This window comes from Schistocerca piceifrons, chromosome 4 (genome assembly GCF_021461385.2).
Source record: "Schistocerca piceifrons isolate TAMUIC-IGC-003096 chromosome 4, iqSchPice1.1, whole genome shotgun sequence".
Classification (NCBI taxonomy): domain Eukaryota; kingdom Metazoa; phylum Arthropoda; class Insecta; order Orthoptera; family Acrididae; genus Schistocerca; species Schistocerca piceifrons.
Window position 1 is genome coordinate 344,298,252 of NC_060141.1, and position 21,038 is coordinate 344,319,289.

The 21,038-nt window shown below is 43.5% G+C and overlaps 1 protein-coding gene across 1 annotated transcript in view; it reads left to right on the forward strand.

Annotated features, from left to right (window-relative positions):
* Positions 1 to 1,198: 1,198 nt before the first annotated feature.
* The window catches only part of LOC124794768 (kalirin), a 2,150,963-nt gene continuing 2,131,123 nt past the window's right edge, over positions 1,199 to 21,038 (forward strand). Inside the window, exon 1 of the mRNA XM_047258392.1 lies at positions 1,199 to 1,348. The gene's annotated coding sequence lies outside the window, so the exon portion shown is untranslated. The remainder of the gene's footprint in view (positions 1,349 to 21,038) is intronic.

A 21,038-nucleotide genomic window follows, 5' to 3' on the forward strand; every position in this document is an offset into this window, starting at 1 on the left:
GCAGTGTATTTGGTGAGGATAAGATGCAACACCTTTTCTCTAACTTATTTCACTGCAAAGAGAATTTTTTCTGGAAACATTTAACTCGCCTGTCTTACAAACCTCTTCTGTTCATAAAGGGAAAATATTCAGATTAAAATAGGGATTGTCCTGGAATGAGTTGCCTTTTATCAAAATAACGGAGCAGCCAAAATTGTGGAGCAAAATGCGTCATAAAGTGTTGTGTTTAATTGCTGAAGTTGTACTCAAGAATAAATTTGATGCATTTGGTGGTTCACTAGTTAGGACTTACTACTGTACTACATTGCCTGAACAGCAGATGGAAAAAAGGATACTGTCTAGCCATAACTTAACTGCTTCAGAACAGTTTTTTTTTCCATATACAGCCATGAAGTTTGCATTATAGAAATTACCAATAATGGATAATGTACTGTATTACACTAACTACAATCAAACTATGCAGATCAAATGTACAACATTACTGGGAAGAAATTAAACTTTAAAGATTACGTACAGGAAGTAACTCATATAAATAAATTTAGCGTAAGCATAATGGACTCGTAGGCCTAATGAAGAATTCCACAGTACAGTAACCAAAACACTGTCAGCGCAGTTCTGGCATTCCACAAAGCTGTCGATGCCATGTCTGCAGTATTTATAGCGCAACCGATGAGTAAAAAATGTTCTAATAAATCGTAGCTCTCGTAACTTAGCCGAGTAATTCCACTATTCTGTCTTTGAAATGCAATACCTGTTTTCGCCATTATTTCTATTGTGGCAAGTTGTATTAACTACATAGCGACAAACTGACTGTACTAGTATTTTCCCTATTCTCAATTACTCACGCCGTAACGTACATACTACATTCTTCGGCAGACAGTTTTGAGTAAGAAAATAGTTGTCTGAATAATATGGTACAAATGCGCATGACACAAACGGCGGCAAATTAATGCAGGCAAGAGTTAGTCGTGAAGAGCAAAAGATGTAAGATCGGTCGATTATCAAGTCAATCTTATCTATCAACCCGTTTCGGCGTTTTCGAGTAATAACGGATTTGTTGTCAACAACGCCGACATGTTTCAAATCCCACACATACGTCTCACTTCGAACCAATGGAAACGCGTCAAAACTTCCAGAGCGTTGGCCAATAGAAGTGTACACCGATGCTTCAGTGTAGTATCTTTGCAGTTGAAGCTAACATGGCGGTTGTGTAGTGTGTGCGGTTGTGACTGTGGTGTGATGTTTTCATGTAAACTGCTGGTTTATGAGAGAACTGTTGAGATATTGAAGAGGAAATATAATGGATGTTGTACAGCGGTGCGCTCCGAAGGAATAATTCCGTTGTAAAGTACGTAAAATTATTGTAAATATTGTTTATCACAGACTCGTGTTTTGACAGGCACGCTGCGAGCCGTATACGGGTTGCGTTTACGCGCTTTTCATTTCACTTTATCAGCACACTTTCACCATTATTATAATTAACGTAATTTAAGGCTGACGGAAGGTGGCGCTCTGTACTCATTTCTTGAAAAATTTCTTTTGTAACGCATCAAAAGTTTGTTTTTCTTTAATTTTTTGACATGCTGTTGACAAGGTTTGTACTTAGGAACTTTATTATGCTAAGCTACAGTAGTATACACGCTGTACGAGTAACATACATATACACAGTTGGTAAATCAGTGTGTTGATAAAAATGTAAACAAATGCGCGTGGAGTATGCAATGTTTTATTCTGCAAAAGCTCGGGGCTCTTATCGCCGTACTCGAATTCTATCATATCAGTGTATAGGTCTAAAATTAATACCGAAACTAAGCTTCCTATTGCCGTTGAGCGGTGGAGAGTGAAAATTAGTCATTAAGATTTCTTGCGTTCAGTGCGTAGTCATCTATTGTTCCACAGCAGGTGGTGTGGGAAGTGTGTGTTTTTAGGTCTATATCCGAAGCTTTTGGTATACTACTCGTAAGAACTTGAGTGAACATTTCGTTTATAGTAATGTACGCTGATAGAACAGTTCTCGGTGTTCACAACAATCTTGCAGCACTACTTGTACGAGTCGCATTTAAGTTGTATTCGTTATAATTTAACGTGACCTTTCAGTTTTCTAACTCTCGGAATATTTTGTCGGGGACAAAATATACTCAGGCTGGAAATATCTGTGTGAATAGGTTTTCTAAGTATACATTAACGACAATGATGGAAACACGGTATACCACTATCAAACACTTTCTGATAGAAATTTGCGTCCTAGTGAGTGTGTGCTGTGTGACATTAGCCCTGTTACTTGCTGGTTAATGAATGGTAATAAGCCACGAGACCTACATGACACCATGTTATCGGCTAACAAGAAGTGCTTTCATAAACTATATTGATTAGTGTCATATCGTTAAAGTACAACAATGTTTGGCGAAAGCAGTTCCAAAACGTCGCGGTAACATGACTGACGTTTGCACACATGGAATAAGTCATTTGCCGATTATGTTCTCCACACACAGTTCATTTTTTATTTACCCTTCCGTCGTCGAGCATAAGGTAAAAGTGGAAAATGACGGGAGACTGCTAGACTCCTTTCCACGTGCCCTGAAGGAAACCATAGCAAGTAAGATTCATACAAATCGAATAAGGTAAGGTATTGCTCGACACTACGTGAACGCTCTGTGCTTGTCACATGCTGCCGTTTGATGGGAGGTTTTAATTCTTTTCGTCAATTATAAACTTATTCTTTGGCATAGTAATTTTGTACTTAACACGAATGACGATCTGTGTTTTAAAACACAATACAGCAAGCTTTCGGAGGGACCATGTTCCTCTCTCTTGCCTTTGGTTCATTGTCTTCGTTCTAAGGAATTAAGCAGTCGAAACGAATGAAATACTAGTAAACGGCTGCTTGTCACTATCAGATACTGCTGGAGATATTTCTGTTTTGCACTGAACCTACACCGTCCAGTCACATGAAACAACAGTCTACGTTCGACTTCGGATTTGTAAAAAGGGGAGTTATCCTCTTCTTGCACCCAGGCCTTCAGTTCGGACGATCAAAAAGTGTATATCAAGCGTCTAACGAAAGGAATACATCCCTAGTGGGTCCCAGAGGCCCTTTCAATGCGTTCGCGTCAAACTTAGTCCTTTCCAATTTCACTTAAGTACAGTCTCATTGTGCGATGTCCTTGCCTCTTAGAATATAGGGTGTGCGGTAAACTGCGCCCAGAAAAGTTTGAAGAAAGGTCAACTGATCCCCTGTTGAAACTCCGCAACTTTACCGACAGGTAGAAGAGACTACGGATCATGTGTGGTGTACAAATAGAGAGAACTGGAGATGCTCGAACATCCACTATAAATGCCAAAATTTTTGCATCAGAAGTGATTTATTTTCTGTATGACGCAATCACATTTTTTTACTCGTGATCAGATCTTAGAACCAATGCAAATTTAAAAACCATATTACAAATATAGGATATGGAAATCGTATCTCCCCTTCTTGACAAAGCAGACTTTAAAATAAACATAAAAATCGCCATGCGAATAGATCAGTACATGCCACATGTAATATACGGCGGATACGTTGTCATTCTGCATAAAATGACAGGAGCACGACCGTATGTTAGTGATACAAGCTGTGCATAGTTTCTCAGAGCGCTAGATGTGCTCTCAATATGAGTTCAAAACACCAAAACAATTTTCCTTATAATTTTGTGTGTCATTGTCAGTATCTCTCAACCATGTTTGTTTAAATATGTCAGTGCTGTGCACTAATTTGTGGTTCTTAATTGAGATGGCGAGGGATTCATAAAATCTTCTTGAGTTTTGAACATGGTTTTTTGTAACTGGACCCATCCTAGAGTTGCACTGTACTAAATAGTATGGAGTGTGTGGCTGCTGGTTGCCTCACGGCAGTGTGTTAACGTAAACAATGCATATGATTTTTTTATTAGGAAAGAGAACGCATCATAAAAGAAGGGAAAGTAGGATTTTAAATGTTAAAACGACTGGAACCACTGCGATGTGAGTGTGTAGAACGTTATCTCGACCATTGGTAGCGCACTCTTCTTCCGACAGCAATATGTTTACATAACTGGTCACTTGCTTGGCAGCTTCGACACGGCTCGAACAAGGCGGTACAGTACCCCGCTGCCTATACCAAGTAGTGATCGTTCAAGCTGTCATCTACAGGGGTGACGAGGACCTTCAGAGTGCATATAGACTGAGAGATAGTTTCAATCTACGGCAGGTCATTTCGTAATGAACATTTCTTTTGATGCCATAGCAGTTGATAATAGGCGATAATAAACTTCGTGCAATGCTTGAAAAGTTCCAATTTTGCCACTAGCTATTTGTGCGTGGTTGTAGCCGTCTTGAGTCTCCAGTAGGTCTGTCTCTTAAGTTATAACAACACTTCCTCAATTTTTAATGTTGCACGTCCATCGCACTATAGTGCCTTCTAACAATTTTTGGAATGCGAAAGCGTAACTTCTCCTAAGTGCTATTTTCGTATGATGGAATGGTTTACCGTATATCGAAACATTAGCCCACAAACTACCATTCCGAGGAGGGCCAGGGCTGCTGGCCAATAATTAGACCTTTTCCTGCGCCCCCCGTGACTTCCGAGGAGCGCACGGCATGTGCCATAACCCTATTTCCCAGAAACTTCGCTCAGTGCAAGTGGGTCAGAATTAGCGAACACGTCTCTCGGCTTATCCCTAGATAATCGTTTCTGAGAAAACGACGGACAGAGTTTTTGAGGCAGTTTACGTGCATTTTAGCGAGCGCATAGTTCAACCCAAGCGTCGCTGCATCAGTGTTTTGCGTCTCGTGTTCGAAACCTGATTTTTATTTTTATCTACCCATGTCCATAGAAAATAACTACACGAATGTCTTTCTGTGCATACTGAAATAACGTTATCCTTATTCGTCTTCTAATTGTATGTCTGATGAATGGTTAAATGAAAAAAATATTTGAAATTTTTTTCGGTGAAATTCCTGTAGCGTGTCTTGATTTAAAACCAGTTCCAAGCTCCACTTTTTTGTAAAGTGATCCGTTTTTGCGTGGTTTGCCACGAAATTATTGCCAACTCGTGAAATCTTCAGCAATGTTAATGACGCTTATTTCCCGAATGAAATTTATACAAAGAAATACTACCTTCGAGCAATGCTCGTGGTGTTCGGAATTTGTGTGTTCCAGATGTTTCTACGATCAATGTGCTCCAAGGGAGCGCACGAAATCTTCCTGTAGACACACAAGAATAAATTAAAAGAATGAATATAAGAATTGATATGGGAGTGAAACACAACAGGAGAATCTGAAAAAGATTGTAACCCCAGAAAACCCCATATATACATGTATTATGTAACGAATGTGACGCTTATTGTGAAACCCAGTTGTAATTTTGCAATTAATATAATGCCCTAGCATCCCCAACTTGATGTGAAACATTCGTGTAGTAATTTTCTGTGGCTGTGGGTAGGTAAATGAATAAAATTAAACAATACTCGGGTCTCGAGCACGGGGGCGCAAAACTGAGAGGCTGTGACGCTAACAACTGTGCCACGATTCCAGCTGATATTATAGCTCGCTAAAAGGCATCTAATGCACGTCGAAACCTTTTCTCAGAAGCAATCGAGTATCCACGGGTAAGACGAGACTCGTGTTCGCTTATTTCGACTGTTCTTCCAGTGAGCCAGCGTTCTGGGAAATCGGGTGTGTTCTCCTCGTTAGTGGATGGGTAGTTTTCAGGAATTTAGGGCGCAAATTTCACTGGGCGAAATTTTCAGGTATCCGAATCTTCAACACTTTTCTGAAGCCCCACAGTTCAAAAGCTAATCTTCTTCTTCATGTCTGAACTGCTTGTCACCTTTTTTTTCCGCACAAGACTACACTACAGACAACTACCTTCAAAAAATACTTGCAAACAGCGAAATTTGTCTTCATTTCTGCGTCTCAAAAATAGGCCGTTATGCCATTTGACTTCAAATCCAACATCCGGAATATGTTTCACTCTGTCGTGAGAGCCCCAGGCTGCTGTTGATTATTCTGAGAGCTTTGTCCATTGATCGAGCAGAAGCTTTTTGCTGGTTGTCTCATACTGTCGTTGAGAGTGAGTGCAGAGAAACATTATGCCACTGGGTAATACGATTGTGCTATCTTCAGAAATTGGGAAACCCTACGCTACCCTCGTTGTGTTGAGATATATACATATGCGTCTGGCGTATTCAAGAAGCGGTTGCAAGGTCATTCATATCATTGGCATTGAGATACTTAGAAAGATGTCACCAACATTCTCCCGTAGGTGCGCGGGGGGGTCTGCTGTTAGTAAGACAAGTTCATGTGGTGCAGGATCATATTTCGAACAATTGTTGGTTATTCGTGTGCTAAGTGCTCCCGTGTACGAAGTACGAATAATAATAAAAGTAACGTGTGGAGAAAACATTGGCATTTCAGGAGCTTCTAACAGCTATCACTGAAGACTTACCTTTAAGTGATGATGAAACATTGTTTGTTTTATCAAAAAGGAATCACTTTCCCGGTGTTTCACAAGTACGATTTTTGTTCTCACCTGAGGATGGTGTAAGAGTCGGAAACAGGTTCATTACAAATAGTTGCAGAATAACAAAGTGTTTCAATTTTTATTATGTAATTGTCATGTTCTGTGAAGCACCGACGGAGAATTTAGTTAAATTTACAGTTTTGACAATGTCTTGATATTTCTAAGGGGAAAAAAACTAGTATTGATGATTCTACGTGTTTCTAAAAGAAACATAAGTCAAAAGGTGGCAGAAATGAAAAATCATTTATGCACTGAATATTGACAGTGCGGAGATTATTTTATAACTGTGCCCAGGAATAAATGAGATTTTCAGGAAACGATTGCAACCAGTAGCCTTTGTGGCGGTCCAATTTTTATTTTACCATTACACGTTTCAAGTCGTTTGGGGACTTATCACCAAATGGTACACATTCATTTCTTGATTGTTTATGGCATTATGGAGATCGTTTGTGTAGTTTCTCGCATCCTGGCGTTTAATCCTGGTGCACATATTAGTGCCACACAAATCTTGCCACAGGTAACAACTCCCACGTACTTTACGTAAGACTTTTTAAATAATAAAAAGACTGCTTTAAAGCTGAAAATTTTCACCAACAGGTGACAGTATAAAAGTTTCGAAGCAGCTGCACGCTTTTTTGCATACCGTGTGTGAGACGGCGAACATTGACCAGACAAAAGCCGTAAATGCCTTTTGTAACAAATACTGAAGCTCAGCGTTGTCAAACTGGCACACGCTAATTTTACGAGTGTAGCTCATAGTGAAATTGTACGGACGGAAATTTGAATGTGGCGCCATGTATTCCCGTCGCTCTGTTCTCGTGTTAAAAGTGGAAACGCACCAGTGTCTTGTTACCCAGTGAAATCACACACACACACACACACACACACACACACACACACACACACACACACAGTGCGCGCTGCTTGGAGAAGATTGTTTCGATCGATAAATACAAAACATTTCGTGAAGTAGTGCATAAGCCCGACATAACGAACAGCATTGTCTGCGCAAGAGGAATTATATGCGCATGAAATTCTAAAAGTGATAGTTCGTCCCATTGACTGCGTAGTGGTTTAGGATCAGTCGCCCTGTTTAGCAGCAAAATCAACTATCAACTGTTCAGCAAATTCTTGACTTAACACCAAAGCTTACAAACTCTTCAGGTTGACAAATGTAAATATGTACGCTTAACGTAACAGTACTATGTAGTAGTCAATGACAATACTATGAGTCTTAACGTGACTGAAATACATGACAGTAAAAATTAGTGGAGATATTTATTGAAGCTATCAAATAGGTTCATCTGTAGGTAGAGCTAATGGAATGTTTAGATTCTTTGCCATGAACCGTGAAGCTGCAGTTATTTTTGCGCAAGATATTACTTAAAAAATAATTTTGGGGCGTGTACTTAAAGCATTGCTTGAATATGGAGCAGTTAATCAGATCTGTTTACTACGTCATGTGCGTTGAGTCAACTGAAACACGGAAAAGTGACTTCTCCCCACACATGATGTCACGATTGTAGCACAATAGCATTGCGCAAGTGGCAGTATCTTTGTTATTAAGCTGTCTCTTTATTTACTACGTAGTACATAGGTAGGTCGTGATTCCAGACTTCCTCGGTGAATTTCACTAACGAATTACTCGTCTATAAATATCGATCCATTTACTCGCCTGATAGATAACTCATAAGTAGAGACTGTTGTTTCCGAGTACCTTTTCCAGTTAGACTTACAGCAACAATTATTTTTGTAACTGTCAGCGACGAGCTGTTCCGATTTTAGCAACAGCACGCGTATGTACATTCTTTTGAATGGGATAAAATCACGTTAGTCGTAAAATGAAAGAAAACAGTATTCACTCTAATATTGCTTTATTGTGGCCAGAGAAATCTGTCAATTCACAGTTATCAGAAACTGTATGAAAAGCTTTTAAGGGTGTCACAGGGTAGGTTGTGCTGAGAAATAATTAAGAAAAAATTCGATACGGTGCGCCGTTTTCGAGTTAATTAGCATTGAAGTTGGCAAATCAGGCCGTTGCGCCCGCAGATTCGAGCGCCCCACCAGATACAGTTAGTTGTTCTCGTAGGTAGATTAGAGCGCACGATACTGCTTAGCCTGTGGCTCGAGTTAGGTCCCTTACTACTGCCCCAGATCCAATTTTTGTACTGCTCTCTTTCTCGGTTTTAGGAAACAACATGTTTGACAACACCGTCCCTGGCAGGCCGCGTGAATTTGCGCGCTCAACCGTCTGATTGGATAACTTAAATGCTAATTAACTCGAAAACGGCGCATCGTATCGATTTTTTTCTTAACAACTATTTTTCAGCACAACCTACCCTGCAATAGCCCGCCCGGCTACCCGTGCGGTCTAACGCACTGCTTCCCGAACGGGAGGCGTGCCTGTCCCCGGCACAAATCCGCCCTGCGAATTAGTGTCGAGGTCCAGTGTGTCGTCCAGCCTGTGGATGGTTTTTAAAGCGGTTTTCCACCTACCCTCAGTTACGATGCGTCGGCGATTGCTGCGCAAACGCAGTTTCCACGTACACACACACCATAATTATTCTACCACGCAAACATTTGGAGCTACACTCGTCTGGTATTTGACGTTCCCGGGGGGAGTGTCCACTGGGGGCCGAACCGCACAATAACCCTGGGTTCGGTGTAGGGTGGCGGTGGGGTGGGTGGACTGCTGTGGCCTGTTGTGGGGGTTGTCAATCACTGAGGAGGGCTACGGCGGGCCGAAGTCTCTCTGCTGTTTCTAAGTCCCTGATCTAATGACATACATACTTATATACATACATACCCTGCAATACCCTTACAAGCTTTTCTCATACGCTCCGATTAAATCCTGAAGATAAAGAACCATTAAACTTTCACTAAATCCGTACGATCTTTAGGAATAGTATGCACCACTCGCAACACGATGTTATCCAGTGGTCGTACAAACATTTTCGAATCACACGTAACTGTAACGAATGTTAGCGAGACAGTAAAGAAAAGGAACTGCGTCTACGTGAGGTCTCCGTTACCGCGTCCAAAATTTGTGTAGGGCAATTGACGGGCTTTATGACCCAACATTTCGCTTTCACCCACAGCTGCAGCGACTTTTCAGAGTTGTATGAAAGAGCGCGCACGCAGTGCGTTTGCCAGACTGTAGTCCGCTGAGGAAGAGGCACCGCTTTTTCTCCCTTATTTCCATCCATTCCGGTAGGAGTAGCGAGAGGTTGGGGCTATATTTTTCATCGTAATGTGTTTACGCCTGTGACGAGTGGGTGGAGGGGGGCGGGGGTCGCCTCGGTTGCGTCAAGCACGGAATGAACGCGAGCCTCGACGGACATCGACGCACTGTGTGTTCACTCTGCCCCCACGCCTTCGGCCGAGTTATCGATATCGTCTCAGAATTTTGTTTCTGGCTAGCTGGCAGCACTGTCGTGCTTCCACTGGATCGCAGATGTTTTTGTCATTCATGAATGACTTGGCTACAACTTGGACTAGCCTATACTTTTTATCGTGAAACTGACTCTCGCGTGTCACCAATGTTTGAGTTCATAATGTCTTTTTAACACCAGTCCCAGTACACACACGTTACTGCTTGGATGGCATACCAACAAACTGATCGCAGATTTGTTTACATTTTGAGCATTCTTAAGGCTTGTTCAGTTGAGGAATTGCTATTTTACGTATAAACTGCATATGGTTGCGTGTACTCAAATGAGTCCAAACATTATGAACAAATGCTTAACAGCATGTTAGTACACCTTCGGGAAGCAGTTCGAGGTGTGTGAGAAAAGTAATGACACTGACAATACTGCGAGGGATCCGGCTACTATTGTAGATCGGTGTGTTCTTCCCTTCCACATGCTCCATCCGAGTTTGAGCTCCGTACAGCCATCCCGTGATTTTTGAGAGCGCCCTCAGCAAAGTTGTGTTTTTGCTGCGTGTTGCGAAAATGGAACAGCGGAATTTAACGCAATACATTATGGCATAATGTTGCTCTAAATTTCGGGAATCCGCGAGTGTGAATAGTTGAAACAGGACTGTTAGGGAACATTCCTTTATCAACAGCACAAATTATTCGCTGGCCCAAATATTTTTTGGAAGAACGAGAACAGGTCGAAGATAAGGCTCGCTTAGGGTGACCTTCAGCTTCAAAAACCGACGAAAATGTCGAACGTGTGCGTGCTCTTGTGAGATAGTTCCTCCTACGAAGATATCCTTGAAACTCTCAGGAAAAGGGTGAAATGAGTGACATTGGACATGTCAGTCAAGTGGATTCTGCATCATGACAACGCCCCATGTCACACGTCCACTTCCATCACGGTATTTTTGACCTCGGAAGCCATTCCCGTTTTTCCATAGGCTCCCTAGTCACCTGATTTGAGTGCTTCTGACTTTTCTCTTTTCTATAAATTGAGAAATGTCTTAAAAGCACATAATTTTGGGAGTTGGAAGTTAATAGGAATATAAAAAAAAGGGAGGAAGGTTTATCTGTTTAGCAAGAGTAATAGAAGGCAGATTTCAGACTACCTAACAGATCAAAACGAAAATTTCTGTTCCGACACTGACAATGTGGAGTGTTTATGGAAAAAGTTCAAGGCAATCGTGAAATGCGTTTTAGACAGGTACGTGCCGAGTAAAACTGTGAGGGACGGGAAAAACCCACCGTGGTACAACAACGAAGTTAGGAAACTACAGCGAAAGCAAAGAGAGCTCCACTCCAAGTTTAAACGCAGCCAAAACCTCTCAGACAAACAGAAGCTAAACGATGTCAAAGTTAGCGTAAGGAGGGCTATGCGTGAAGCGTTCAGTGAATTCGAAAGTAAAATTCTATGTACCGACTTGACAGAAAATCCTAGGAAGTTCTGGTCTTACGTTAAATCAGTAAGTGGCTCGAAACAGCCTATCCAGACACTACGGGATGATGATGGCATTGAAACAGAGGATGACACGCGTAAAGCTGAAATACTAAACACCTTTTTCCAAAGCTGTTTCACGGAGGAAGACCGCACTGCAGTTCCTTCTCTAAATCCTCGCACAAACGAAAAAATGGCTGACATCGAAATAAGTGTCCAAGGAATAGAAAAGCAACTGGAATCACTCAATAGAGGAAAGTCCACTGGACCTGACGGGATACCAATTCGATTCTACACAGAGTACGCGAAAGAACTTGCCCCCCTTCTAACAGACGTGTACCGCAAGTCTCTAGAGGAACGGAGGGTTCCAAATGATTGGAAAAGAGCACAGATAGTCCCAGTCTTCAAGAAGGGTCGTCGAGCAGATGCGCAAAACTATAGACCTATATCTCTGGCGTCGATCTGTTGTAGAATTTTAGAACATGTTTTTTGCTCGAGTATCATGTCGTTTTTGGAGACCAAGAATCTACTATGTAGGAATCAACATTGATTCCGGAAACAGCGATCGTGTGAGACCCAACTCGCTTTATTTGTTCATGAGACCCAGAAAATATTAGATACAGGCTCCCAGGAAGATGCTATTTTTCTTGACTTCCGGAAGGCGTTCGATACAGTTCCGCACTGTCGCCTGATAAACAAAGTAAGAGCCTACGGAATATCAGACCAGCTGTGTGGCTGGATTGAAGAGTTTTTAGCAAACAGAAGACAGCATGTTGTTATCAATGGAGAGACGTCTACAGACGTTAAAGTAACCTCTGGCGTGCCACAGGGGAGTGTTATGGGACCATTGCTTTTCACAATATTTATAAATGACCTAGTAGATAGTGTCGGAAGTTCCATGCGGCTTTTCGCGGATGATGCTGTAGTATACAGAGAAGTTGCAGCATTAGAAAATTGTAGCGAAATGCAGGAAGATCTGCAGCGGATAGGCACTTGGTGCAGGGAGTGGCAACTGACCCTTAACATAGACAAATGTAATGTATTGCGAATACATAGAAAGAAGGATCCTTTATTGTATGATTATATGATAGCGAACAAACACTGGTAGCAGTTACTTCTGTAAAATACACTCATGGAAATTGAAATAAGAACACCGTGAATTCATTGTCCCAGGAAGGGGAAACTTTATTGACACATTCCTGGGGTCAGATACATCACATGATCACACGGACAGAACCACAGGCACATAGACACAGGCAACAGAGCATGCACAATGTCGGCACTAGTACAGTGTATATCCACCTTTCGCAGCAATGCAGGCTGCTATTCTCCCATGGAAACGATCGTAGAGATGCTGGATGTAGTCCTGTGGAACGGCTTGCCATGCCATTTCCACCTGGCGCCTCAGTTGGACCAGCGTTCGTGCTGGACGTGCAGACCGCGTGAGACGACGCTTCATCCAGTCCCAAACATGCTCAATGGGGGACAGATCCGGAGATCTTGCTGGCCAGGGTAGTTGACTTACACCTTCTAGAGCACGTTGGGTGGCACGGGATACATGCGGACGTGCATTGTCCTGTTGGAACAGCAAGTTCCCTTGCCGGTCTAGGAATGGTAGAACGATGGGTTCGATGACGGTTTGGATGTACCGTGCACTATTCAGTGTCCCCTCGACGATCACCAGTGGTGTACGGCCAGTGTAGGAGATCGCTCCCCACACCATGATGCCGGGTGTTGGCCCTGTGTGCCTCGGTCGTATGCAGTCCTGATTGTGGCACTCACCTGCACGGCGCCAAACACGCATACGACCATCATTGGCACCAAGGCAGAAGCGACTCTCATCGCTGAAGACGACACGTCTCCATTCGTCCCTCCATTCACGCCTGTCGCGACACCACTGGAGGCGGGCTGCACGATGTTGGGGCGTGAGCGGATGACGGCCTAACGGTGTGCGGGACCGTAGCCCAGCTTCATGGAGACGGTTGCGAATGGTCCTCGCCGATACCCCAGGAGCAACAGTGTCCCTAATTTGCTGGGAAGTGGCGGTGCAGTCCCCTACGGCACTGCGTAGGATCCTACGGTCTTGGCGTGCATCCGTGCGTCGCTGCGGTCCGGTCCCAGGTCGACGGGCACGTGCACCTTCCGCCGACCACTGGCGACAACATCGATGTACTGTGGAGACCTCACGCCCCACGTGTTGAGCAATTCGGCGGTACGTCCACCCGGCCTCCCGCATGCCCACTATACGCCCTCGCTCAAAGTCCGTCAACTGCACATACGGTTCACGTCCACGCTGTCGCGGCATGCTACCAGTGTTAAAGGCTGCGATGGAGCTCCGTAAGCCACGGCAAACTGGCTGACACTGACGGCGGCGGTGCACAAATGCTGCGCAGCTAGCGCCATTCGACGGCCAACACCGCGGTTCCTGGTGTGTCCGCTGTGCCGTGCGTGTGATCATTGCTTGTACAGCCCTCTCGCAGTGTCCGGAGCAAGTATGGTGGGTCTGACACACCGGTGTCAGTGTGTTCTTTTTTCCATTTCCAGGAGTGTATCTGGGAGTATGCGTGCGGAACGATTTGAAGTGGAATGATCATATAAAATTAATTGTTTGTAAGGCGGGCACCAGGTTGAGATTCATTGGGAGAGTGCTTAGAAAATGTAGTCCATCAACAAAGGAGGTGGCTTACAAAACACTCGTTCGACCTATACTTGAGTATTGCTCATCAGTGTGGGATCCATACCAGATCGGTCTGACGGAGGAGATAGAGAAGATCCAAAGAAGAGCGGCGCGTTTCGTCACAGGGTTATTTGGTAACCGTGATAGCGTTACGGAGATGTTTAATAAACTCAAGTGGCAGACTCTGCAAGAGAGGCGCTCTGCATCGCGGTGTAGCTTGCTGTCCAGGTTTCGAGAGGGTGCGTTTCTGGATGAGGTATCGAATATATTGCTTCCCCCTACTTATACCTCCCGAGGAGATCACGAATGTAAAATTAGAGAGATTAGAGCGCGCACGGAGGCTTTCAGACAGTCGTTCTTCCCGCGAACCATACACGACTGGAACAGGAAAGGGAGGTAATGACAGTGGCACGTAAAGTGCCCTCCGCCACACACCGTTGGGTGGCTTGCGGAGTATAAATGTAGATGTAGATGTAGAACATTCAAAAGAATTTGACCGCCATCTTAAAAGCCGTATCAGTTGAAACATTTCAGCGCTTCTATCAAGACTGGGAACGACTCCGCCGCTGTATAGATGCCGACAGGAACTACTTTGAACGGGACAATATGTTGTTCGAAAAAAAGATAAAAAATAAGTCATTACTTCTCTCACACCTCGTACAGCACCTGCTCTGCGTGGCATGGATTCGTCCTTGGTATGTTCCCGGAGGTATGTAGCACCATATATCTACCCACAGGCCACGTAATTCCTGTACAGTTACGGGCCGGTGATTTGTAGGCGCGGAGGTGGCGCCCCGATTGGGTTGTATCGGATTCGAAGATTTTATGACGAAGACAACGTAAGCTCATGACCACGCTCTTAAAACCACTGTTATACTATAATGGTCATGTCACACGGACAGTTACCCTGCTGGAAAATACCATCACCGTCGAAAACACGAAGCCTGAAGGGATGCAGGTAGTCCGCAATAATGTTCACGTAGTACACAGTCGTTAAGGTGCCTTAGATTACTACCAAAGGTCACCTGGAAGCTCAGTTGAATCCCTCCTAGTATAATACTGCCCCCCCTCCCTCCTCCCACGCACCTACCCACCGGCTTGCGTTTGTAGCGCCGTGTGTGTTTCGAGCAGCCGATCGCATCGACCTCTTGCAACAATAAGAGTAATTCATGTCGTCATGAAAAAAAGTTCCATTGATCCATGGTCTAATCTCGATGATTCTGTGCCTGCTGCAGTCATAATTGCATAGAGAGGAATGTCCATGCAGTGAACACTGAGATGCGCAGAACAGGGTTTTTGACTTGGTACGGCAGAAAAAGTGCTGGTAAGCGCTCTGAAGACGTTGAATGTTATTAATGAAGACAACAGTTTTGCCTTCCACGGTACAAAGCATACTTACTGTGCATGTATATGTTGTCTTCGGTTGCTGCACGGTATAACTTAATACTGATAGTTTTCTGTGGTGAATGGTATGAGTAAGTCCAGCACAAAAGAAATTAATATGATATTGTGGAGTGTCTTCCACTGAAAAATAATAATAATAATAATAGTCTCTAGAGTCCGACACTTGGGAGACGCCGCTAATGATGTGTAATTGTGTTCCAGTGAATAGTATGTCTGGCGCTTTTATTTCTGATCTCTCAACACTTCCCCACGTGTGCGCAACGCAGCGGCGTAATCATACTCTTGATGACATACGCACCAATGACAGTGTATGTGTAGTTATTCGGGGCGCCATGTACCACATAACACCATCCATTCTGCTGAGCTACGAAGTAAAAGTAAACATTCGGTTCGGCAGCGGAGTATTTATACAAGGGCAAGATGTCAGATTCTCGGCCTCACACAAAGATAGCGTTGATGTCCATGAATTTCGTCTTTGTTATGTTGATACATATTGTACAATGGTCAGTGCAGTACAGTGTCTACTTGGACTGCAGACAAGTTTATTTATGAGGCTTTTTTTAATGTAGCCGTTCACATGGATAAACTGGAATAAGGTGATGTCATAGTCTGAGTGCAGACGTAGCTGTACGTCTCTTGAAAGTGACAAGAGCGGTACATTCCAAAAATGGCAACTACTTGTGGAAATAAGTCACTAGGCTTGGATCCACAGGCCTATAAATCTCTTGGAAGAAGACATTTTCCTGTGTGAGACTGGTTTTTATTTGAAGTGGACATCTTTTCCTTTTTTATTATTATTTTTTTAAGATTAGCTGATTTCGGCCCTTGAGCACAACAAAATGTAAAAGCAGAGTCGTATAATATGAGAAATAAAGTAAAAAAATACAGTAAATGTAAAACTACGCGTTTCAGTTACTTAAATATCAGAATTGTTATGTGTTCAGCGCGTCTTTTTGCACAAAGCAATGTGAATATGCACTTTCCACATTGCACGGAAGTGTATGGGTTTAACCTAATGTGGTACGCCTAATGCCTTCTATGATAGCCGGCCGCTGTGGCCGAGCGGTTCTAGGCGCTTCCGTCCGGAACCGCGCTACTGCTACGGTCGCAGGTTCGAATCCTGCCTCGGGCATGGATGTGTGTGATATCCTTAGGTTAGTTAGGTTTACGTAGTTTAAAGTCTAGGGGACTGATGACCTCAGATGTTAAGTCCCATAGTGCTTAGAGCCATTTGAACCTTCTATGATAAAGAACGCAGTTAATGGCCAATGTAGCACATTTGGTGAGATTATGAATGATACTACAGAAACAGCACTGTAGTAAATTACTCGATATGCGGTAATCTTTAATCGCTCAAGGACCTTTTTTTTAAAAAAAAATCACTACAAAGTTGACATCCCAGAGAAAAAGATTGGTCCGAACTCCTCGCAATTTCATTGCGTGTTTCGGATGATTGTTCAGGCCTCAAAAATTCATGAGACCAGCTGTTCACCGGTTGCTGCCGTTTCGCGGGCATGGCTTCACAACTAGGTTATTGCGAAGTTGCGCTCTATTCGACTATCCCTATCCTGATAGGGCCTTATTATCAGATCTTTTTCTGCCCATTCGTACGGATTTAAAGTCTATAAATTGTGATTCACATATGACGACCCCGAGAAAAACCGTAAGTCCAAGTACTTCTATTGGTTCAGTACTGTACAGGATGTGCTATATTAGGCGGCTGCTTCAGAATCTAGAGTCGAAAGGGAAAATACCTGTTCTCCATCACGAAATTGCAAGGGCAATTCAGCTGTATGGGGCATTGTTGGTGGCCCTAATGTGTTTTCTGTTCTTTCTGAAGGCATGCTTCAAGCAAGTGAAAATGAAAATGTTCTCCAACTTGTTTGGTTTTTATATTAGCTGAAAGACATAGATGCTCGCTGTGCCACAAAACGTGAAAACCGTGTGTATTACTGCGTCGGATAATCAGAATGCTTGGCACGTGGCGCAGTTCTCCCGCCTGGAGTGACGGGGGAATTTGTTGTGCGCGGAATATACTGCACCCCCCTGTCGCGGTAATTTCCTGCTTGGAATGAACCTAATTTGTAGGCATTTAGAACCCGGGGCTATGACTGTCCATCCTCTCGCCACAGGTTACATCCAGCTGCCTTGAAGTGTGCCAGGCAAACCTAAGTTGTAACGCTGACGGACTGAAAATGAGATGGCGTTGCCTCTCGGCCAGTTGGTACAGGTATTTCGTTTGTTTGGAGAATCTGGCGGACAACAAAGAATCCGAATGCAGTTAGGAACGCCTTTTTCCCCATAAATGCCTTTGGGAGAACCGCTGGCCTGCCAGACATCACGAGCGTTATTATGGTTATTTAGTTTTTTATATCCTTCCTATTTCTGCACCAATCTGTAACAAATAATGAAACCCCAACTGTTCAAGAAACACAACATCGCGCTTGCCCGTCTTTTCGCTACACTCAGTGGTAGACGATTTCGTCTAAGTGAAGTAAGTCCCCTATAGTCTGAAATTTTATCAGGCGGGAAAGAGTAGCTCCAGCTTTTAAAGTAAAATTCGTATGGTATGAATAGCTGGGAGTGTCGTCCTCCTCCTCCTCCTCCTCCTCCTACTCCCCTCCCCCCCCCCCCCCCCTCCCCGGCCAGATCAGGTGCAGCGCCTAATTGGAAAGGTTTTTCGTATCATTCGCGCCCGCAAGCACCTTTCCGTCGCAGCGTGTGTACGTGTGAGAGTGTGCGCGCGCTTTAGAGATACCCAGTCCCCGCGCATAGTCTATTCCTCTCGAATAACAGCATACTTTTGAACTATGAGCTCATAAGATTCTCTTCATCTCAGTGCACGAACAGTTATAGCGTTCAATATTGTTGCAGAATTTGCCCTCTTTTCCTTAGTTATACCAGTATCTGCTGGTACTATTTGATCTGTTTCGGTAGGTGTCATAATAATGAAACTCTTGGGCCATTTTTACCAGTCTTCGTCTCCCGACGCATTTGATAGGGACGATATCATACGAGGCGGAGCTCTGCTTCGGATACGTTACGGGTGCGAAAAGAAATCTGCTGTCTCATTTTCAAAGGAACCATGTCGAAGTTTCCTTTAATCGATGTAGGAAAGTCATAAGTCTAGATTCTCGGATGGGAGACAAGAACTGCTATCGCCTCCGAATCCTAACCCTTAACCACTGCGCTCAGTTGATAGTCACAGCGTTTCCAGTTGTATCTTGTCTGACGAGATGTTGGCTGACTCGATGAGACCAATACTTTTCTTCTGTGATTTAGTAACTATACGTATTCTAATCATTGTATTAAGTTTCTCGACCAAATAATTGGTCTAGCGGGCACAACCCAGTACAGTGGAAAATACTTAAGACTCTAGAGAAGCCAGTCTCACTGTACCTCAGCAGTAGCACGATACTGGATAGGCCTGAACATGTTTAACAGACTTCATTTGTAGTGCGTCTTGCGTCAGGCTAAACCCTCAACAGAATTCGGCGCATGGCTTCCAACACAATCGTGTCTGAACTCATACTCCGCTAACTGCCATTTTCTCGCTTAGTGAAGTTATTAAATAATTCACCAAGACTAAATTGCTGCACCCTAGAGAACCAGTGAATCAGCCCTTAAGCGGTGAGCTACCTGGTTTTTGTTGCCATAGAAATATCGCGGCCGTTTTGAGGGGGGCGGCGGGCGGAGGGTTGGAAGAAACTACGTTAAGTGCATTGGTGATGCGCCCCAAACTTTTAGTAGCGTGACTGTTAGTAAATAGCACCAATGCGTTAGTTGCTAGTAAACCATCAAGTTGAATACATTACACAGGGTTAGTTCTCCTGCAGTCAGTATTAATGGTATGACATGTCGCACAAACAAGACGATACACACCGCACTTGAAATGTAACTTGCCCCGCCCATCTTCTTCTCCGTCCTTGGCAGCTTGTGCGGCTAGCTCTCGTAGATGCTGCAGACAACGAGTGGTCAGGAAAATTGTAACGAAATGCACGCTCAGCTTAGGTATCGATATGTCTTCAAAAATATATAAAAGTAAGTAAATGTTTCAGATAATTATATCAGTCAGTTTGTGTCTTCGTACGTGAAGTAAATAACTTATAAATTACAAAACGTGTTTCCGTCTGGATTATAGTTATAAAGTTGAATGGAATTGTTGGCTGGAAGACGCTGAGCAATAGGTTCATACGCTTAATTGGTGAAATATTCTTTTTTCGCGCATAGCGGCATCTTAACTTGGGAAAAGTGAGTGCTGTTCACTTCAGGTGACAATAATGTGTGTGTGCTTGCTTCCTTGATGATGACGATGCGACAGAGAAGCGAGCGGGTAAAATCTGATGCCGGCACATAGGCTGTTCCTAATGAACAACAGTGTTAAATACCCTCACCCCGTGAGATACTGCAGGGAGGTTTATAATTTAATCTAGGAAATTGGCGCAAAGTCACTTGATACTGAGCAGCCCTTTCATTGCTAGACAAATACTGGGATCGGAAATTTCTCCCACCTAAAGGATTCGAAGCGGCCTCCTCATAGTTTACAGCCACCGCACAAGCTGATGTTAGGCAAACATTATTTCTAGCTTTTGGCAAGCAACGTTGTAGCGAAGCCTAGGAATACACAATTTGTAGTTGTTTCAGAAGTCTTTTCGCAGGTAGCAGAAGTCATCAGATTTGAATATAATGGAAACGTAACCGTCGCTCCCATTTCACTGCTTGGTGTTAGGAAACAGGCACAGATGCGCGCAAATTAAATTGTGGAGAAAGAACGGAATGGAGAACGCGTAGAGGGTTTTGTTTTCTCTCGATGGCGTCGGCATTAATTTACATGTATAACAGGACAAATTAATGAAGCATTTCAATTCGGACAGTCGCGCAATTACACGCGCCGGGTTAAATAATTGCTTGTAAGAGTATTTGTCGAGGGATGTTTGTTCGTGTATTCATACCTCTGCCGAGAATGCGAAGCACGGGATTTATGTGTGACACGCATTCTAATGCTGTGAAACCGAGAGCGTTTCTACGAAAATGCCTTTCTTTATTATGGAAACTTTTTAAATTAAATTTCCGAAACTTTTTTTCGCGCATACAGGGTGTTACAAAAAGGTACGGCCAAACTTTCAGGAAACATTCCTCACATACAAATAAAGAAAAGATGTTATGTGGACATGTGTCCGGAAACGCTTACTTTCCATGTTAGAGCTCATTTTAGTTTCGTCAGTATGTACTGTATTTCCTCGATTCACCGCCAGTTGACCCAATTGAAGTAAGGTAATGTTGACTTCGGTGCTTGTGTTGACATGCGACTTATTGCTCTACAGTACTAGCATCAAGCACATCAGTACGTAGCATCAACAGGTTAGTGTTCATTAGGAACGTGGTTTTGCAGTCAGTGCAATGTTTACAAATGCAGAATTGGCAGATGCCCATTTGATGTTTGGATTGGCACGAGGCAATAGCCGTGGCGCGGTACGTTTGTATCGAGACAGATTTCCAGAACGAAGGTGTCCCGACAGGAAGACGTTCGAAGCAATTGATCGGCGTCTTAGGGAGCACGGA